This window comes from Hyla sarda, chromosome 5 (genome assembly GCF_029499605.1).
Source record: "Hyla sarda isolate aHylSar1 chromosome 5, aHylSar1.hap1, whole genome shotgun sequence".
NCBI classification, from domain to species: domain Eukaryota; kingdom Metazoa; phylum Chordata; class Amphibia; order Anura; family Hylidae; genus Hyla; species Hyla sarda.
In genome coordinates this window covers 296,086,524-296,104,311 of record NC_079193.1, presented here as the reverse complement: position 1 = coordinate 296,104,311, position 17,788 = coordinate 296,086,524, and the positions used below count along the sequence as shown (strand labels likewise).

The following is a 17,788-nucleotide window of genomic DNA, read 5'->3' as shown; positions in this document are numbered from 1 at the left end:
CGTTTGTGTCCGTTGTGCAACAAACCCCTCAGTTCGGAGCTCCCATGATGTGAATAAGCCCTTACCTGGCTGTACACCGCTGAATATATAGGTGAAATATATGTATTATATTATTATTATTGGCTTAGGGAGAGTCATTTGTCCCAGCACTTGTTAAAGTAGATTTAAAGTTGCTAATGTATTTGAAGGCTACAATTATATGCCTTAAAGGAGTACTCCCCTGGAAAACATTTATTTTATTTTGTTTTTTAAATCAACTGGTGCCAGAACGAAAACAGATTTGTAAAATACTTCTACTAAAAAATCTTAATCCTTCCAGTACTTATCAGCTGCTATATGCTCCACAGGAAGTACTTTTCTTTTTGAATTTCCTTTCTGTCTGACCACAGTGTTCTCTGCTGACACCTCATTGTCCATTTTAGGAACTGTCCGGAGCAGGAGAGGTTTGCTATGGGGATTTGCTCCTACTCTGGACAGTTCCTAAAATGGACATAGGTGTCAGCAGAGAGCACTGTGGTCAGACAGAAAGAAAATTCAAAAAGAAAAGAAATTTCCTCTGGAACATGCTGCAGCTGATAAGTACTGGAAGGGTTAAGATTTTTAAATAGAAGTAAGTATTGTACCCATAATTGTAAGCGCTGCGGAATCTGTAGGCGCTATATAAAATAAATAAATAAATAAAATTTACAAATCTTTATAACTTTCTGGCACCAGTTGATGAAATTTTTTTTTTCCCAGTGGAGTACCCCTTTAATTCATGTATGCCAATTTAGCTGAAGCCTCCTGGCTAAGCATTATAATTCAATTGTTATGAATTGTTTGTTTGCTTGTAAAGTTAATGCCATTCTGTGGGGCAGTGGTCTCAAACTGTAGCCCTCCAGATGTGGCAAAACTTCAACTCCCAGCAAGCCCGGACAGCCGTTGGCTGTCCGGGCATGCTGGGAGTTGAAGTTTTGCAACATCTGGAGGGCCTCATTTTGAGGCCACTGCTATAGAGGCTTCCTCATCATTTTGTGTGGAGCTAAAGCAGGAGCAACAGGCCTCATAGCAAGGTCAAGAATGGGCCTCCACCACCTTACCAACAGTAATGTATAAAGCGGTGATGAAGGAAAAGTTGCCCAGTTGCCCATGGCAACCAATCAGATTGCTTCTTTCATTTTGCAGAGGCCTTGTTAAAAATGAAAGAAGCGAGCTGATTGGTTGCTATGGGCAACTGGGCAACTTTTCCTTTGGACAGGTTTTGATAAATCTCCCCCATAGTATATCTACACAAAGAAGAACAAGAAAGCTGTTTGCTTCATAATGGAGTGCCTAAATATGACGCTGGCGATGAAGCGGAGATTCAGAAATAGATAAGGTGACCTGGCACTATCTCAATAACAGCCAAAACTTTTTTTTTCAGACTTTTTTTTGTTAGATTCTTAGGGTCCATGCACACTACAGATTTTTCAGAGCGGAAGGAACTCCACTTGGAAATTCTGGTTAGTCCCATTGCTGTTTATGGGATTCTGCTGCACAGGGCACACTACTGAATTTCAGCGGAATATTGTGCGGAATCCATTGCCGGCTATGGGGAATGGCAATGTCTGCCTGGTCCTTGCATCAAACGTACCCAGGTGGAGATAGTGTTGAAGGGGTACTCCGGTGGAAAACTTTTTTTTTTTTAATCAGCTGGTGCCAGAAAGTTAAACAGATTTGTAAATTACTGTAAAAATCTTAATCCTTCTAGTACTTATTAGCTGCTGGATACTAAAGAGGAAATTCTTATCTTTTTGGAACACAGTGCTCTCTGCTGACATCATGACCACAGTGCTCTCTGCTGACATCTCTGTCCATTTTAAGAACTGTTCAGAGTAGAAGAAAATCCCCATAGCAAGCATATGCTGCTCTAGACAGTTCCTAAAATGGACAGAGATGTCAGCAGAGAGCACTGTGGTCATGATGTCAGCAGAGAGCTCTGTGTTCCAAAAAGAATAGAATTTCCTCTAGTAGTATTCAGCAGCTAATAAGTACTGGAACGATTAAATTAATAGAAGTAATTTATAAATCTGTTTAACTTTCTGGCACCAATTGATAAAAAAAAAAAAAAAAGGTTTCCACCAGAGTACCCCTTTAATGGACCCTTAGGGTATGTTCACACGGACGAATTACCTGCAGAAAATAGAAGCAATTTATAAATCTGTTTAACTTTCTGGCACCAATTGATAAAAAAAAAAAATAAATAAGTTTTCCACCGGAGTATTCCTTTATTAATGGACCCTTAGGGTATGTTCACACGGACGGATTACCTGCGGAAAATCCGCAGCAGATTTTGTTTCCATTGACTTTAATGGGTCAGCAGAAAATCCGCCATAGAGGTAGATTTGCAGATTTTCCTTTGGATCCATTCAAGTCAATGGTAGCAAAATCTGATGCGGATTTTCAGCAGCAGATACGCTGAAGAAATTCCGCAGGTAATCCGCCCTTAGGGCACATTCACATGAGCGGATCCCCAGCGTATTTTACGCTGTGGATCCACCACTGAAGGACCTCTGTATGGTGCCTTTACATGTGCCTGCTTGGAGCGGCAATAAGCCACTACGAGCAGACACACTGCGATGTGCACATCGCGGTAGCTCTCGGAATAGCTCATAGAGAAGGGGGAGCAGCCACAATGTGTGCGAGTGTACACCGCACATGCACGGCGTCTCGCACATTGCGGTGTATTGCCGCTCCAAGCAGGCATATGTAAAGGCACGATACAGCGGTCCTTCAGCGGCGGATCCGCAGCGTAAAATACGCTGGGGATACGCTCGTGTGAACGTACCCTAAGGGTGCCTTCACATTGGGTAAATCTGGCTGAATCTCCGCTCACGGAATTCAGCGAGCGGAGATTCAGTCTGGCAGCCACCGCAGCACTGCGCCGTCACCATTGACGGCTATGCAATGCTCGCGGAATTCCGTACAAATAATGAACATGATCATTCTCTGTGGGAACAATTTCAGCGGCAGAATTGTCCACTGCTGAAACTGCTCACGGAAGACCCATTCACACTAGTGTTAAAGTTCACAGCGTGGAATTCCAAGGGAATTACGTAGTGTGAATGCACCCTTAGGCAGGGTTCATACTGAGGAATTTCTGAGCGTAATTCCACTTAGAATTTACGCTCCAAAATTCCGCAGCAGAATTCTATTGCTGTCAATGGGATTCCGCTGCACAGTGCACACTTCGGAATTTCAGCGGTGGAGCTTCCGCCTCTGAAATTTATCCACCGAAAGTATGATCTTACTCATTCTTTCAGAGGCATCTGTGCGGAATACATTGCCATCGGCACCGACCACCCTCAGATTTATTCTCAGGCCAGAGAATCAGCAATGTGAACATAGCCATACTTCATGACCCAACTGCACATCAACCATTCGACATGATCAGGCATTTTAATGCAACATAGAATCCATAGGTCGAGTTGTAAAAGAAAAGAAAGTTTTTTTAGGTCCTCAGGTGGCAAAACGTCTCCACACTATCACTATGCTATTTACCACATTTTAAAACTCTTCATGATCTTCTTACTGTAAATTGTTGTGTTTGCCTTGCACCAGGCACATTGGACCTGTGTTGTCTACTTTAACTTTTTTGTCCAAAATACTTAGGGATGTTTGTCAGATTTTTTTTTTTTGCAAATGTGAAAAATCATTGATATTATACTTTAAGAGTACCTCTCATAATCTTGTTAAATTTTATAATCTTCCCAGTTCACTGCTCCAATCATGATAAACCACCCCCTTCCTTTATTTTTTATTATTTTTTAGTTTTCTACCTCGATATTGCTCTGTATTTTCTGCCCCGGATCAGTCAGATTCACGGACTGGGAAGGGGCGTTACCCAGCAGGCGTGACATCATCTGAAGCCATACAGGGGAGAACTTTCTCCCTCACTCTGCTACACACAGCTCAGAGTAGTTCAGTGTGAGATGAGCTATGGCTGCACACACACCACTCTGCACTCCAGACTGCATTTCCTGACTTTGGACTTCTGCCAGGCCAGCAGAAATCCAAAGTCTATGCAAGAGATGGGGGAAATGTGCTCTGGACAAGTAGGGAGACACCTAGTGGCAGCTTTTTTAAAACACAAATTAAGCATAGAAAACTTCATTTTTTAAACATAGTACATTAGAAAGTTTTTTATTTACCATAAGGAATGCAATAGCAAAAATTAGTTTTAATGACAGTGCCCATTTAAATAACAGTGATTAAATCTGCTTTTTATCATATTGTGTAAATGTTTAAATTTTTTTGTGCCATTTATGACTTTAGCAGAGGTCACAATAAGATTTTTCTCTGCAATCCTCTATTACAATATTTTGTGAATTCCTTGTAATTCTTTATAAGAATCACAATTGTTTAAAGGCTATTTCTGGTTGCCTTCATTCTGGCAGGGCCGGCGGCGTGTGACGTCACGCCTCCGCCCCCGTGTGACGTCACGCTCCGCCCTTCAATGCAAGCCGATGAGAGGGGGCGTGATAGCTATCACGCCCCCTCCCGTAGGCTTGCATTGAAGGGCGGAGCGTGATGTCACACGGGGGCGGAGGCGTGACGTCACACGCCGCCGGCCCTGCGGTCGACCATAATCAGACCCGGAGCGAACACGCTTCGGGCACTGATTACAAACGGGGTGCCGCGTGCATGATCCCGGGGGTCCCCAGCTGCGGGACTCCCGCGATCAGGCATCTTATCCCCTATCCTTTGGATAGGGGATAAGATGTTTAAGCACCGGAGTACCCCTTTAAGATTTTTTAATAGAAGTAATTTACAAATCTGTTTAACTTTCCGGAGCCAGTTGATATATAAAAAAAAGTTTTGGCCTGGAATACCCCTTTAAAGAATCCATTTTTCACCATAGAGGACTCCTGCTTTCTCTAAGCAAAAACAGGAGCCCCATTACACGGGCAATTTTCAGTCAGACAGGTCGCTATCTCCCTGTGTATAATAAGGCCTGTGATCATCCAAACTAGCAAGCACTTGTTTGTCAGCTGATCACTTTGTTTTATTTTGTCAAAAATCTGTGTCTTGTTGGCTGCACATCTACCTGTGTAATAGGGGGTCCTGCGATCATTCCTGGGGCCCTCTCTGCACGATAGTCCAGTCTTATAATGGGCCTTTACATGCAACCTACGAGATCAATTTTTCCTGGCATTTAAGAAGGTTTCTGAACCTGATAACCAGTTTTGAAACCAGCTGGTTTTATGTCCATAAATAACCCCAAAAAGTAGTGCTGAGTTTCAATGACACATTAATATTGTGTGATGCCCCTGGTCCTCCGTAGTAAGAGCCCCTGAGCCACAAGCAGAGATTTGAGGCAAGAAGAAATAAGACAGGCTACACGTGATATTCCCTTTTCTTCAAAGCATATTTTAAGAGCCATGACTGCTTCCTCCACACTTTACAATGTGCGGTGACTATCCTTGCAGCTGGTGGTAACTATCTATGAGACACAGATCTCAGGCTTGTTGTTATAGCAGGAGTCATGCAAATGATCATGAAGTGGGTTGTAAATGTTCTAACTCCATCAAACTGAGTCACAATGCCCTTTTATATCTACATACAATGGAGAAAAATTATTTACAACCTGGGAAATCCAAGAGCTGAAAGGACATGCAATTTTTAACCTGATGTCTTAGGCTGGAATTCCACTGAGGATTTTCTAGCAAAAACGCCGTAAAAAACGCCCATTTTGCCGCAGCGTCCAGATGTTAGCTGCAAGTCAATAGTAAACTGCAAAATGCCAGATCCACTTGGCGTTTTTCAGTTTGGCGTTTTTTTTTATCCTTTTGGCGTTTTTCAGCTATTTTGGGCTCAGAGGCTGGTTTTCCAAAACGCCCTACAAAACCTAGTTTGGAGTTTTTTTTGCACAGGAATCGTAGCGTTTTCCTCCCGTAGAATTCTATGGGAGAGCAAAAAAGCCAAGAAAAATGTCATGTTGGTTTTAACTTTGGCGTTTTTTATTCTTTTTATTCTTTTTTGGACTTTAGTGATCCAAAAAAGTGATGGAGATACCTTTTTTTATAAAAATTTCGTAGGGTATCATTAAAAAAAACAATATAATAAAAAAGATACAGTAGTGATGGAAAAAATTGTATTTAACGAAATTTATATTTTTTATAACAAAATTTTTATACATTTTTAAACAGGGATCAATTTATGTGGGTGGGCAGGGCACTAAAAATGTAGCCGACAATAATAAAAATGTAGTGTGTGTGTGTGTTTTTCATTTTTTTTAAAACATTTTTTACATAGTACTACTACTCACAGCATGGAACACACTGTTCCATGATGGGAGTAGTAGTACCTGTACTAATTGACAGATCGCCCTGGGTCCATTGCGATCCTTCTGTATAATGTATAGATGCGGCCGGACGCTCTTCTATGGTCCCCTGCACAGCCATATATATATACATATTTATATTTCCCGCAGAGAGCTGTGATTGGCCAGATGGTTCCAGCCAATCACAGCTCTCTGTGGGAAATATGAATAGGTGTATATATATACGTCAGTGCAGGGGACCATAGAAGAGTGGCCGCCCGCATCTACACATTATACAGGGGGTTCACAGCGGGTGACAGAAGTGACACTCGCTGCGATCTGTCTATTAATGCAGGTACTACAGCTCCCAGCATGGAGCAGAGTGTGCTCCATGATGGGTAGTAGTACCTGCAGTTAAGGACAGATCATAGCGGGTGTCAGTCCTGACATCCGCTGTGATCGTCCTTTCTATTGCAGAGATGGAGCGGCTTTCCCCTGCGCTCTGCATCTCTGCACTATGCTCCGGCCGGCCAGTGATATGAATAGAACATCACTCATTCATATTTCCCTCTGAGAGCTGTGATTGGCTGCAACCATCCGGCCAATCCCCACTTTGGGCGGAAAATATGAATAAGTGATTTTCTCTTCGCATCACTGTTTGGCCCGGAGTATAGTGCAGAGATTGTACAACGAGAGTTGTATAAAGCTGCTCCACATCTCTGCTATATTATGGACGATCGCATCGGGTGTCAGGAGCAACACCCCGGGCGATCTGTCCATTAGTACAAGTACTACTACTCCCAACAAGGAACAGTCTGTCCCATGCTAGGAGTAGTAGTACTACCTAAAAAATTTAAAACATAGAGGGAAAAAAAAGTGAAACACACACACACAACTGTCACGATGCCGGCTGGCAGGTAGTGGATCCTCTGTGCCAGAGAGGGATTGGCGTGGACCGTGCTAGAGGATCGGTTCTAAGTCACTACTGGTTTTCACCAGAGCCCGCCGCAAAGCGGGATGGTCTTGCTGCGGCGGTAGTGACCAGGTCGTATCCCCTAGCAACGGCTCAACCTCTCTGGCTGCTGAAGATAGGCGCGGTACAAGGGAGTAGACAGAAGCAAGGTCGGACGTAGCAGAAGGTCGGGGCAGGCAGCAAGGATCGTAGTCAGGGGCAACGGCAGGAGGTCTGGAACACAGGCTAGGAACACACAAGGAAACGCTTTCACTGGCACTAAGGCAACAAGATCCGGCGAGGGAGTGAAGGGGAAGTGAGGTGATATAGGGAAGTGCACAGGTGTAAACACTAATTGGAACCACTGCGCCAATCAGCGGCGCAGTGGCCCTTTAAATCGCAAAGACCCGGCGCGCGCGCGCCCTAGGGAGCGGGGCCGCGCGCGCCGGGACAGAACTGACGGAGAGCGAGTCAGGTACGGGAGCCGGGGTGCGCATCGCGAGCGGGCGCTACCCGCATCGCGAATCGCATCCCGGCCAGAGGCGGTATCGCAGCGCCCCGGGTCCGTGGAACCGACCGGAGCGCTGCAGTGAGAGGAGTGTAGCGAGCGCTCCGGGGAGGAGCGGGGACCCGGAGCGCTCGGCGTAACAGTACCCCCCCCCTTGGGTCTCCCCCTCTTCTTGGAGCCTGAGAACCTGAGGACCAGACTTTTGTCCAGGATATTGTCCTCAGGTTCCCAGGACCTCTCTTCTGGACCACAACCCTCCCAATCCACTAAAAAGAAGGTTTTCCCTCTGACCTTTTTAGATGCTAAAATTTCTTTGACGGAGAAGATGTCCGAGGAGCCGGAGACAGGAGTGGGGGGAACAGATTTGGGAGAGAAACGGTTAATGATAAGTGGTTTAAGAAGAGAAACATGAAAGGCATTAGGAATACGAAGAGAAGGAGGAAGAAGAAGTTTGTAAGAGACAGGATTAATCTGGCACAAAATCTTGAAAGGACCAAGATAGCGTGGTCCCAACTTATAGCTAGGGACACGGAAGCGGACATATTTGGCGGAGAGCCATACCTTGTCTCCAGGGGAAAAAATGGGAGGAGCTCTTCTTTTCTTATCCGCGAATCTCTTCATGCGTGAAGAAGCCTGTAAGAGAGAATTTTGGGTCTCTCTCCATATGATGGAAAGATCACGAGAAATTTCATCCACAGCGGGCAGACCAGAGGGCAAGGGGGTAGGGAGGGGGGGAAGAGGGTGACGGCCGTACACCACGAAAAACGGGGATTTGGAGGAAGATTCAGAGATTCTGAAATTATACGAGAATTCGGCCCAAGGTAGAAGATCTGCCCAGTCATCCTGGCGGGAGGAAACAAAATGTCGTAAATAGTCACCCAAGATCTGGTTAATTCTTTCTACTTGTCCATTGGATTGAGGATGGTATGCAGAAGAAAAATTTAATTTAATCTTGAGTTGTTTACAGAGAGCCCTCCAGAATTTAGACACAAATTGGACGCCTCTATCCGAGACGATCTGCGTAGGCAACCCGTGAAGACGAAAAATGTGTACAAAAAATTGTTTAGCCAACTGAGGCGCTGAAGGAAGACCAGGAAGAGGGATGAAATGTGCCATTTTGGAGAATCGATCAACGACCACCCAAATAACAGTGTTGCCATGGGATGGGGGTAAGTCAGTAATGAAATCCATACCAATCAGAGACCAAGGTTGTTCGGGAACAGGCAGAGGAAGAAGAAAACCAGCGGGCTTCTGGCGAGGAGTCTTATCCCGGGCACAGATAGTGCAGGCTCGCACAAAGTCCACCACATCAGTCTCTAGAGTCGGCCACCAATAGAAGCGAGAGATGAGTTGCACAGATTTCTTGATGCCCGCATGACCTGCGAGATGGGAGGAGTGACCCCATTTGAGGATTCCGAGGCGTTGGCGTGGAGAAACAAAGGTCTTTCCTGGAGGAGTTTGCCTGATGGAGGCTGGGGAAGTGGAAATCAGGCAGTCAGGAGGAATGATGTGTTGAGGAGAGAGTTCAATTTCAGAAGCATCTGAGGAACGAGAGAGAGCATCGGCCCTAATGTTCTTATCAGCAGGCCGAAAGTGAATTTCAAAATTAAATCGGGCAAAGAACAGAGACCACCTGGCCTGACGAGGATTCAGCCGTTGGGCAGACTCGAGGTATGAGAGGTTCTTGTGATCGGTGTAAATAATAACTGGAAATCTTGATCCCTCCAGCAGATGCCTCCATTCCTCAAGTGCTAATTTAATGGCTAGAAGCTCTCGATCCCCGATGGAGTAGTTCCTCTCCGCCGGAGAGAAGGTCCTAGAAAAAAAACCACAAGTAACAGCATGCCCGGAAGAGTTTTTTTGTAGAAGGACAGCTCCAGCTCCCACTGAGGAGGCATCAACCTCCAATAGGAAGGGTTTAGATGGGTCAGGTCTGGAGAGCACGGGAGCCGAAGAGAAGGCAGACTTGAGTCGTTTAAAGGCGTCTTCCGCTTGAGGAGGCCAAGACTTGGGATCGGCATTTTTTTTGGTTAAAGCCACAATAGGAGCCACAATGGTAGAAAAATGTGGAATAAATTGCCTGTAATAATTGGCGAACCCCAAAAAACGTTGGATGGCACGGAGTCCGGAGGGGCGTGGCCAATCTAAGACGGCAGAGAGTTTATCTGGATCCATTTGTAGTCCCTGGCCAGAGACCAAGTATCCTAGAAAAGGAAGAGATTGGCATTCAAACAGACATTTCTCAATTTTAGCATAGAGTTGATTGTCACGAAGTCTCTGAAGAACCATACGGACATGCTGGCGGTGTTCTTCTAGATTGGCCGAAAAAATTAGGATATCATCAAGATATACAACAACACAGGAGTATAACAGATCACGAAAAATTTCATTAACAAAGTCTTGGAAGACAGCAGGGGCGTTGCACAGGCCAAAGGGCATGACCAGATACTCAAAGTGTCCATCTCTGGTGTTAAATGCTGTTTTCCACTCATCCCCCTCTCTGATGCGGATGAGGTTATAGGCGCCTCTTAAGTCCAATTTAGTAAAGATGTGGGCACCTTGGAGGCGATCAAAGAGTTCAGAGATGAGGGGTAAGGGGTAGCGGTTCTTAACCGTGATTTTATTAAGTCCGCGGTAGTCAATGCAAGGACGTAGAGAGCCATCTTTTTTGGACACAAAGAAAAATCCGGCTCCGGCAGGAGAGGAGGATTTACGGATAAAGCCCTTTTTTAGATTCTCCTGGACGTATTCAGACATGGCAAGAGTCTCTGGGGCAGAGAGAGGATAAATTCTGCCCCGGGGTGGAGTAGTGCCCGGGAGGAGGTCGATAGGACAATCATAAGGCCTGTGAGGAGGTAGAGTCTCCGCTTGTTTTTTGCAGAAAACATCCGCGAAGTCCATATAGGCCTTAGGGAGACCGGTTACTGGAGGAAGCACAGAGTTACGGCAAGGGTTACTGGGAACCGGTTTTAGACAGTCCTTGGAACAAGAGGGCCCCCAACTCTTGATCTCCCCAGTGGACCAATCCAGGGTTGGGGAATGAAGTTGAAGCCAGGGAAGTCCAAGGAGAATTTCCGAGGTGCAATTGGGGAGAACCAAAAGTTCAATCCTCTCGTGATGAGATCCGATGCTCATTAGAAGGGGCTCCGTGCGGAAACGTATGGAACAGTCCAATCTTTCATTGTTTATACAATTGATGTAAAGGGGTCTGGTGAGACTGGTCACTGGGATGTTGAACCTGTTGACGAGAGAGGCCAAAATAAAATTTCCTGCAGATCCAGAGTCCAAGAAGGCCACAGAAGAGAAGGAGAAGGCAGAGGCAGACATCCGCACAGGCACAGTAAGACGTGGAGAAGCAGAGTGGACATCAAGGATTGTCTCACCTTTGTGCGGAGTCAGGGTACGTCTTTCCAGGCGGGGAGGGCGGATAGGACAATCCCTCAGGAAGTGTTCGGTACTAGCACAGTACAGGCAGAGGTTCTCCATGCGGCGTCGTGTCCTCTCTTGAGATGTCAGGCGAGACCGGTCGACCTGCATAGCCTCCACGGCGGGAGGCACAGGAACAGATTGCAGGGAACCAGAGGAGAGAGGAGACGAGGAGAAGAAACGCCTCGTGCGAACAGAGTCCATATCTTGGCGGAGCTCCTGACGCCTTTCGGAAAAACGCATGTCAATGCGAGTGGCTAGGTGAATAAGTTCATGAAGATTAGCAGGCATTTCTCGTGCGGCCAGAACATCTTTAATGTTGCTGGATAGGCCTTTTTTAAAGGTCGCGCAGAGGGCCTCATTGTTCCAGGATAATTCAGAAGCAAGAGTACGGAATTGTACGGCATACTCGCCAACGGAAGAATTACCCTGGACCAGGTTCAACAGGGCAGTCTCAGCAGAAGAGGCTCGGGCAGGTTCCTCAAAGACACTTCGAATTTCCGAGAAGAAGGAGTGTACAGAGGCAGTGACGGGGTCATTGCGGTCCCAGAGCGGTGTGGCCCAAGCCAGGGCTTTTCCAGACAGCAGGCTGACTACGAAAGCCACCTTAGACCTTTCAGTGGGGAACTGGTCCGACATCATCTCCAAGTGTAATGAACATTGGGAAAGGAAGCCACGGCAAAACTTAGAGTCCCCATCAAATTTATCCGGCAAGGATAGTCGTAGTCCAGAAGCGGCCACTCGCTGCGGAGGAGGTACAGGAGCTGGCGGAGGAGATGGTTGCTGGAGCTGTGGTAGTAACTGTTGTAGCATAACAGTCAGTTGAGACAGCTGTTGGCCTTGTTGCGCAATCTGTTGTGACTGCTGGGCGACCACCGTGGTGAGGTCAGCGACAACTGGCAGAGGAACTTCAGCGGGATCCATGGCCGGATCTACTGTCACGATGCCGGCTGGCAGGTAGTGGATCCTCTGTGCCAGAGAGGGATTGGCGTGGACCGTGCTAGAGGATCGGTTCTAAGTCACTACTGGTTTTCACCAGAGCCCGCCGCAAAGCGGGATGGTCTTGCTGCGGCGGTAGTGACCAGGTCGTATCCCCTAGCAACGGCTCAACCTCTCTGGCTGCTGAAGATAGGCGCGGTACAAGGGAGTAGACAGAAGCAAGGTCGGACGTAGCAGAAGGTCGGGGCAGGCAGCAAGGATCGTAGTCAGGGGCAACGGCAGGAGGTCTGGAACACAGGCTAGGAACACACAAGGAAACGCTTTCACTGGCACTAAGGCAACAAGATCCGGCGAGGGAGTGAAGGGGAAGTGAGGTGATATAGGGAAGTGCACAGGTGTAAACACTAATTGGAACCACTGCGCCAATCAGCGGCGCAGTGGCCCTTTAAATCGCAAAGACCCGGCGCGCGCGCGCCCTAGGGAGCGGGGCCGCGCGCGCCGGGACAGAACTGACGGAGAGCGAGTCAGGTACGGGAGCCGGGGTGCGCATCGCGAGCGGGCGCTACCCGCATCGCGAATCGCATCCCGGCCAGAGGCGGTATCGCAGCGCCCCGGGTCCGTGGAACCGACCGGAGCGCTGCAGTGAGAGGAGTGTAGCGAGCGCTCCGGGGAGGAGCGGGGACCCGGAGCGCTCGGCGTAACAACAACTTTATTAAAAATGTATTAAAATTTTGTTATAAAAAAAAAATTAAAAAATTAAATAAATTTTTTCCAAACCTACTGCATCCTTTTTTTATTTACATTTTTTGGTACCCAACAAATTTGGAAAAAAAAACGCCAAAGGGACCAAAAAAGGCAAAATCCACAGAAAACTCCAAAACGCAGGAAAAACAGTGGCAGTTTTTCTGGCATTTTTTCTGGTATTTTTAAGCCTAAAAAAACGCAGTGCAAAAACCTCAAAAAGGTTTTCCAGGATTTTTGTCCCATTTTCATGCACAAGAACCATACCCCAAAGTGCTGTAATGCAAGTCTTTTTATTTTACTGTTGTCTTTGACCTTTCCCAGCATTCCATGTGGCCAGAGAAAATACTTCATAGGTCACATGGTCTCCAGGGGGCATGGCAATGCTACAGGGGGTGGGTGAATAGCAGGGTGGTAGGGAGTTATTGAAGTAAGGCTTCCCACCCACCGACTGCAGCTTAGCCACGCCCACTGGATTTTCTCTGGCCACATGGAATGCTGGGAAAGTCAAAGACAATAGTAAATAAAAAGACCACCCCTTTTACATTGCAGCTGCTACATCAGCTCCTTATACAAGTCTTCTCTGGTTTCCCAGGGAAATGTAGTGATACAGGGTGGCCATCAAAATGAAGGGCCAGCTATGTAATACACGGACAGCTAAAAGGCGTTATCCAGGAATAAAAAAAGTTGTACAATTTTTTTCCAAAAGCAGCACCACACCTGTCCTCAGGTTGTGTGTGATATTACAACTTAGCTCAATTGACTTTAAAGGGGTATTCCAGGAAAAAACTTTATTTTATATATCAACTGGCTCCAGAAAGTTAAACAGATTTGTAAATCACTTCTATTAAAAAATCTTAATCCTTTCAGTACTCATGAGCTTCTGAAGTCAAGGTTGTTCTTTTCTGTCTAAGTGCTCTCTGATGACACGCGTCTCGGGAACCGCCCAGTTTAGAAGAGGTTTGCTGTGGGGATTTGCTTCTAAACTGGGCGGCTCCCGAGACACGTGTCATCAGAGAGCACTTAGACAGAAAAGAACCACCTTAACTTCAGAAGCTCATAAGTACTGAAAGGATTAAGATTTTTTAATAGAAGTAATTTACAAATCTGTTTAACTTTCTGGAGCCAGTTGATATATATAAAAAAAGTTTTTTCCTGGAATACCCCTTTAATGAAACAGATGCAATACTACACACAAACTGAGGAGAAGATTGGTGCTTTTTCTGGAATTTTTTTTTTTCCTGTTTTAAATGCCAGTCAATGTTTAAACATACTGCTTTCCCGTACCCTGATTTATAAAGAAGCAGACGTCTCTCCGGAAGTGAAGTGGGTTGTGCGCCATGCTTCTGAAATAGTCACTAGCTCTAAACTGGCGTTGATTTTAGAAACAATTTACGCTACCTATGTAGCTTATATTCTGATAAATCCTGTTATGGCTCCTGTCACACCCACTTTACGTTAAGCTTTGCCCACTTGGTGAGCAAGAAGAAAGTTTAAACACTCACAATTTTTTTGTGCAAAACAGAGGCTTGCATAACATTTTTGCATCTAGCACAGAAAGCGATAAATTCCCCCTTAGGCCATGTTCACTTGCCCAAAAATGTGCGGACATTGTGCACATTTAAATAATCCGGCTGGCACTAGGACCGCTTGCAAAAGCACTGTCTCATAGATGGCAATACATTTCTGAGCGAAAACCGCAAAAAGAATAGACATGTCTATTTTTTTTGCGGACACCGTAATCGGAATTTCTGTGGTAAAAACATCTGCTGTGCAAATTCCGCTGTGTGCACAGTGCAGCAAAATCCCATTGAAATCAACAGGACTCTGCTGCAGTGGAATGCCCGTGCAGAGTTTTCCGGTAAGATTCAGCACAGACATTCCGCTGTGTGAACATCTGAGATGTCCTAAGTAGAGGTCTACCATTTGATGACATTTATATGCCATAATTGGGAACATGAACAGAGTCTGCCTTCATACAACACCTTTAAAATCTTGAATTTTATATTAAACGTTCCATTTTATCACATTTGTTCAACGAACAGTTCGGATTTCCCCATGTTCTCTTAGATCATCACTACCGTATATACTCGAGTATCAGCCGACCTGAATATAAGCCGAGGCCCCTAATTTTACCCCCAAAACCCAGGAAAAGTTATTGACTCGACTATAAGCCTAGGGTGGGAAATACAACATTCCCCCATGTAATCATCCAGACCCCTGTCATCATCCAGACCCCCGTCATAATCCCCCCCCTTCATCATCACCGCCTGTCAATCCCTTCATCAGTGGTCTTCAACCTGCAGACCTCCAGATGTTGCAAAACTACAACTCCCAGCATGCCGGGTGTTGTAGTTTTGAAACCTCTGGAGGTCCACAGGTTGAAGACCACTGCGGCCTTCGTCATCATCCAGCCCCCCCCCCCCCCCCTTTTGTTTTGTACTCACCTCCCCTCGGCAGGAAGTTAGGGTGAGCTGGTCCATCCGGTGGGGAGGATTAGTCGTTGCGGGCTGTCCATTTTCACCGGGGGGGGGGGGGCCTCTTCTCCTCGCTTCAGGCCCGGACTAGTGACGTTGCCTTGACGACGACGCACAGGGACGTTGCGTTGTGCATGAACGTCCCTGTGCGTCGTTGTCAAGGCAACGTCACTACTCCGGGGTCGGGCCCGAAGCGTGGAGAAGAGGCCCCCCCGGTGAAAATGAACAGCCCGCAATGACTAACCCTCCCCAGTGGTCTTCAACCTGCGGACCTCCAGAGGTTTTAAAACTACAACACCCAGCATGCCCGGACAGCCGATGGCTGTCCGGGCATGCTGGGAGTTGTAGTTTTGCAACATCTGTAAGCCCGCAGGTTGAAGACCACTGATTAAGGGATTGACAGGCGGAGAGTTCACTCGAGTATAAGCCGAGGGGGGCGTTTTCAGCATGAAAAATCGTGCTGAAACACTAGGCTTATACTCGAGTATATACGGTACCTTAGCAGCCTTTCTTGTTGTAGGTTGTGAGTGTATATTTCCAGGATGATCATAGTATACGTTATCCTACAGTACTGTAAGACCTAAAATCCTGTAAGCCGGTCCTGTTGTGCACAGCTCCTTGCTCCCCTCTGGGCATAATGATCTACATAATACCGCAGGTTATGTGCTCTTTGTCCTGGAATACCTTTTTAAAAGCTGTTACTTCTCAGGATAGAAAGGCTACTAATTTGTCTCAATAGTGAACCAGATTAGACCTGAGATTATCCTGCAGGACACGGAAGTTGTAACCTTCGGCTAAGTATAAATGTGTTATTTCCAGTGCTTCTCACCTCGGCAGCTAAAGAATTAGCTTCCAAACACTGCCCCCAGATCTGCTCATACACTGTGATAGTTCTCGGACATAAAATCATCAGAATTAACATTAATAGCATTGATCATTTATGGCATGTAACACATAATAAACTAGATCCTTACCTGCTGACCTTTCATACATATATATGTGCGTGTTTCTAGAGATTTTTGTACCTGGAGATATTTGAGACATGACCTGTTTTATATGACATCATAGCATTTTTGTGTCCTGGCCTGACTGCGGATCTGATGACTCAAATGACAGCTGCCAGTTCAGGTCATCAAACCTGTGATCAGGCCTGGACTTGTATCCATAATATAGATGCAAAGGTGTAGCTGTAATCCACCATGTGAGGGGTAAATTAGGTTAGTATGTGGAAGGTAAAAAATAGAAGAAAAAAAGCATACTTACCTATCCCTGATCCCCCACAGCTTTGGTTGTTCTCCTTCAGGTCCCCCGATGCTTCTGAGATGAGCGATCAGCCAATCACTGGTTGCAGTGGTGTCCTATCATGGCCAATGATTGGCTGAGCAGGCAGGTCCTTGAAAGAGCACTTCTCTCTGAAGCAGGAAGTAAACAGAAGCATCAGGGGACCGGATGGAGAACTGGAGCTGTGAGGGCCCAGTAGGGGACCTTGGCTAGGTTAGTATGGCTATTTTTTCTATTTTTGTTACGGATTGGGCAACATATACATTTTTGTCCAAACACTGAAATAACCAGGATGTCATATCATAATGCTATCCTGGCTCCAAAATTAAAGTAAAGTATAACATTGTTGAACAAAAGCAAGGAATTACAGGGGGCACAAAATCTTGGAGTTTGCAACAAACCAAAACACAGTTTACTTGAAAATGTGTTTCGGGTGGCTGTCAGCAGTAGTATCAAAAGGGCGCTCAGGATAAGGGTAGGAAGACATGCGGTGATCTCCAGTAAACCTCCAATTATGTGTTCATACAAAGACGGTTCATATATGAGAACCATCTATACAGTATATGGACAGTTACATCATTGGAGCTTCCCCAATGCTTCCTTATTGAGGCGGGTGAAGTATCTCACTGTATGCTTACACACTAAGATGTGTTGCAGCCAACTGTTGGAGTAGGTCCTCCCAATATATACCTTCAACAGAAGACCCTATAGCATCCAATCAGATTGCTTCTTTCATTTGGCAGAGGACAAAGCAAGCAATCTGATTGGTTGCTATGGGCAACTGCCTCACTCTTCCTCTACACAGGTTTTGATAAATCTCCCGCCGATATGTTTTAAATAAAACATACACCAAAGAACAGAAAGACACTATATTAAAATGCACACGCAAAATAGATTAAATAGTATGTCAAATTTTATTACACAAATAGGTAAAACAGACAAAAGGTTAAAAGCATTTAAAAAGCTCTTATAATGGAGCACACTACAAAGCCGAGGGGGCAAAACGCTCACCCTCAAGGAGCACATGCACATAATTTGATATACTATTCAATCTATTTTGGGTTTGTATTTTACCATAGTGTCTTTCTGTTTTTTGGTTTATTATTTGCTACTAGCCGAGTTCCCGTCGTTGCACAGTTTTTTCTACTACATCCTTGTGGGGGAGGAAAAGCAAAAATAGATTG

General features: G+C 45.8%; 1 long non-coding RNA gene across 2 annotated transcripts in view; it reads left to right on the top strand.

Annotated features, from left to right (window-relative positions):
* The first annotated feature begins 1,204 nt into the window (after window positions 1–1,204).
* Window positions 1,205–17,788, top strand: part of LOC130274107 (uncharacterized) — a 139,572-nt gene continuing 122,988 nt past the window's right edge. For both annotated transcript variants that reach the window (XR_008844243.1, XR_008844242.1), the window contains exon 1: window positions 1,205–1,357. This is a non-coding gene — a long non-coding RNA (uncharacterized LOC130274107). The remainder of the gene's footprint in view (window positions 1,358–17,788) is intronic.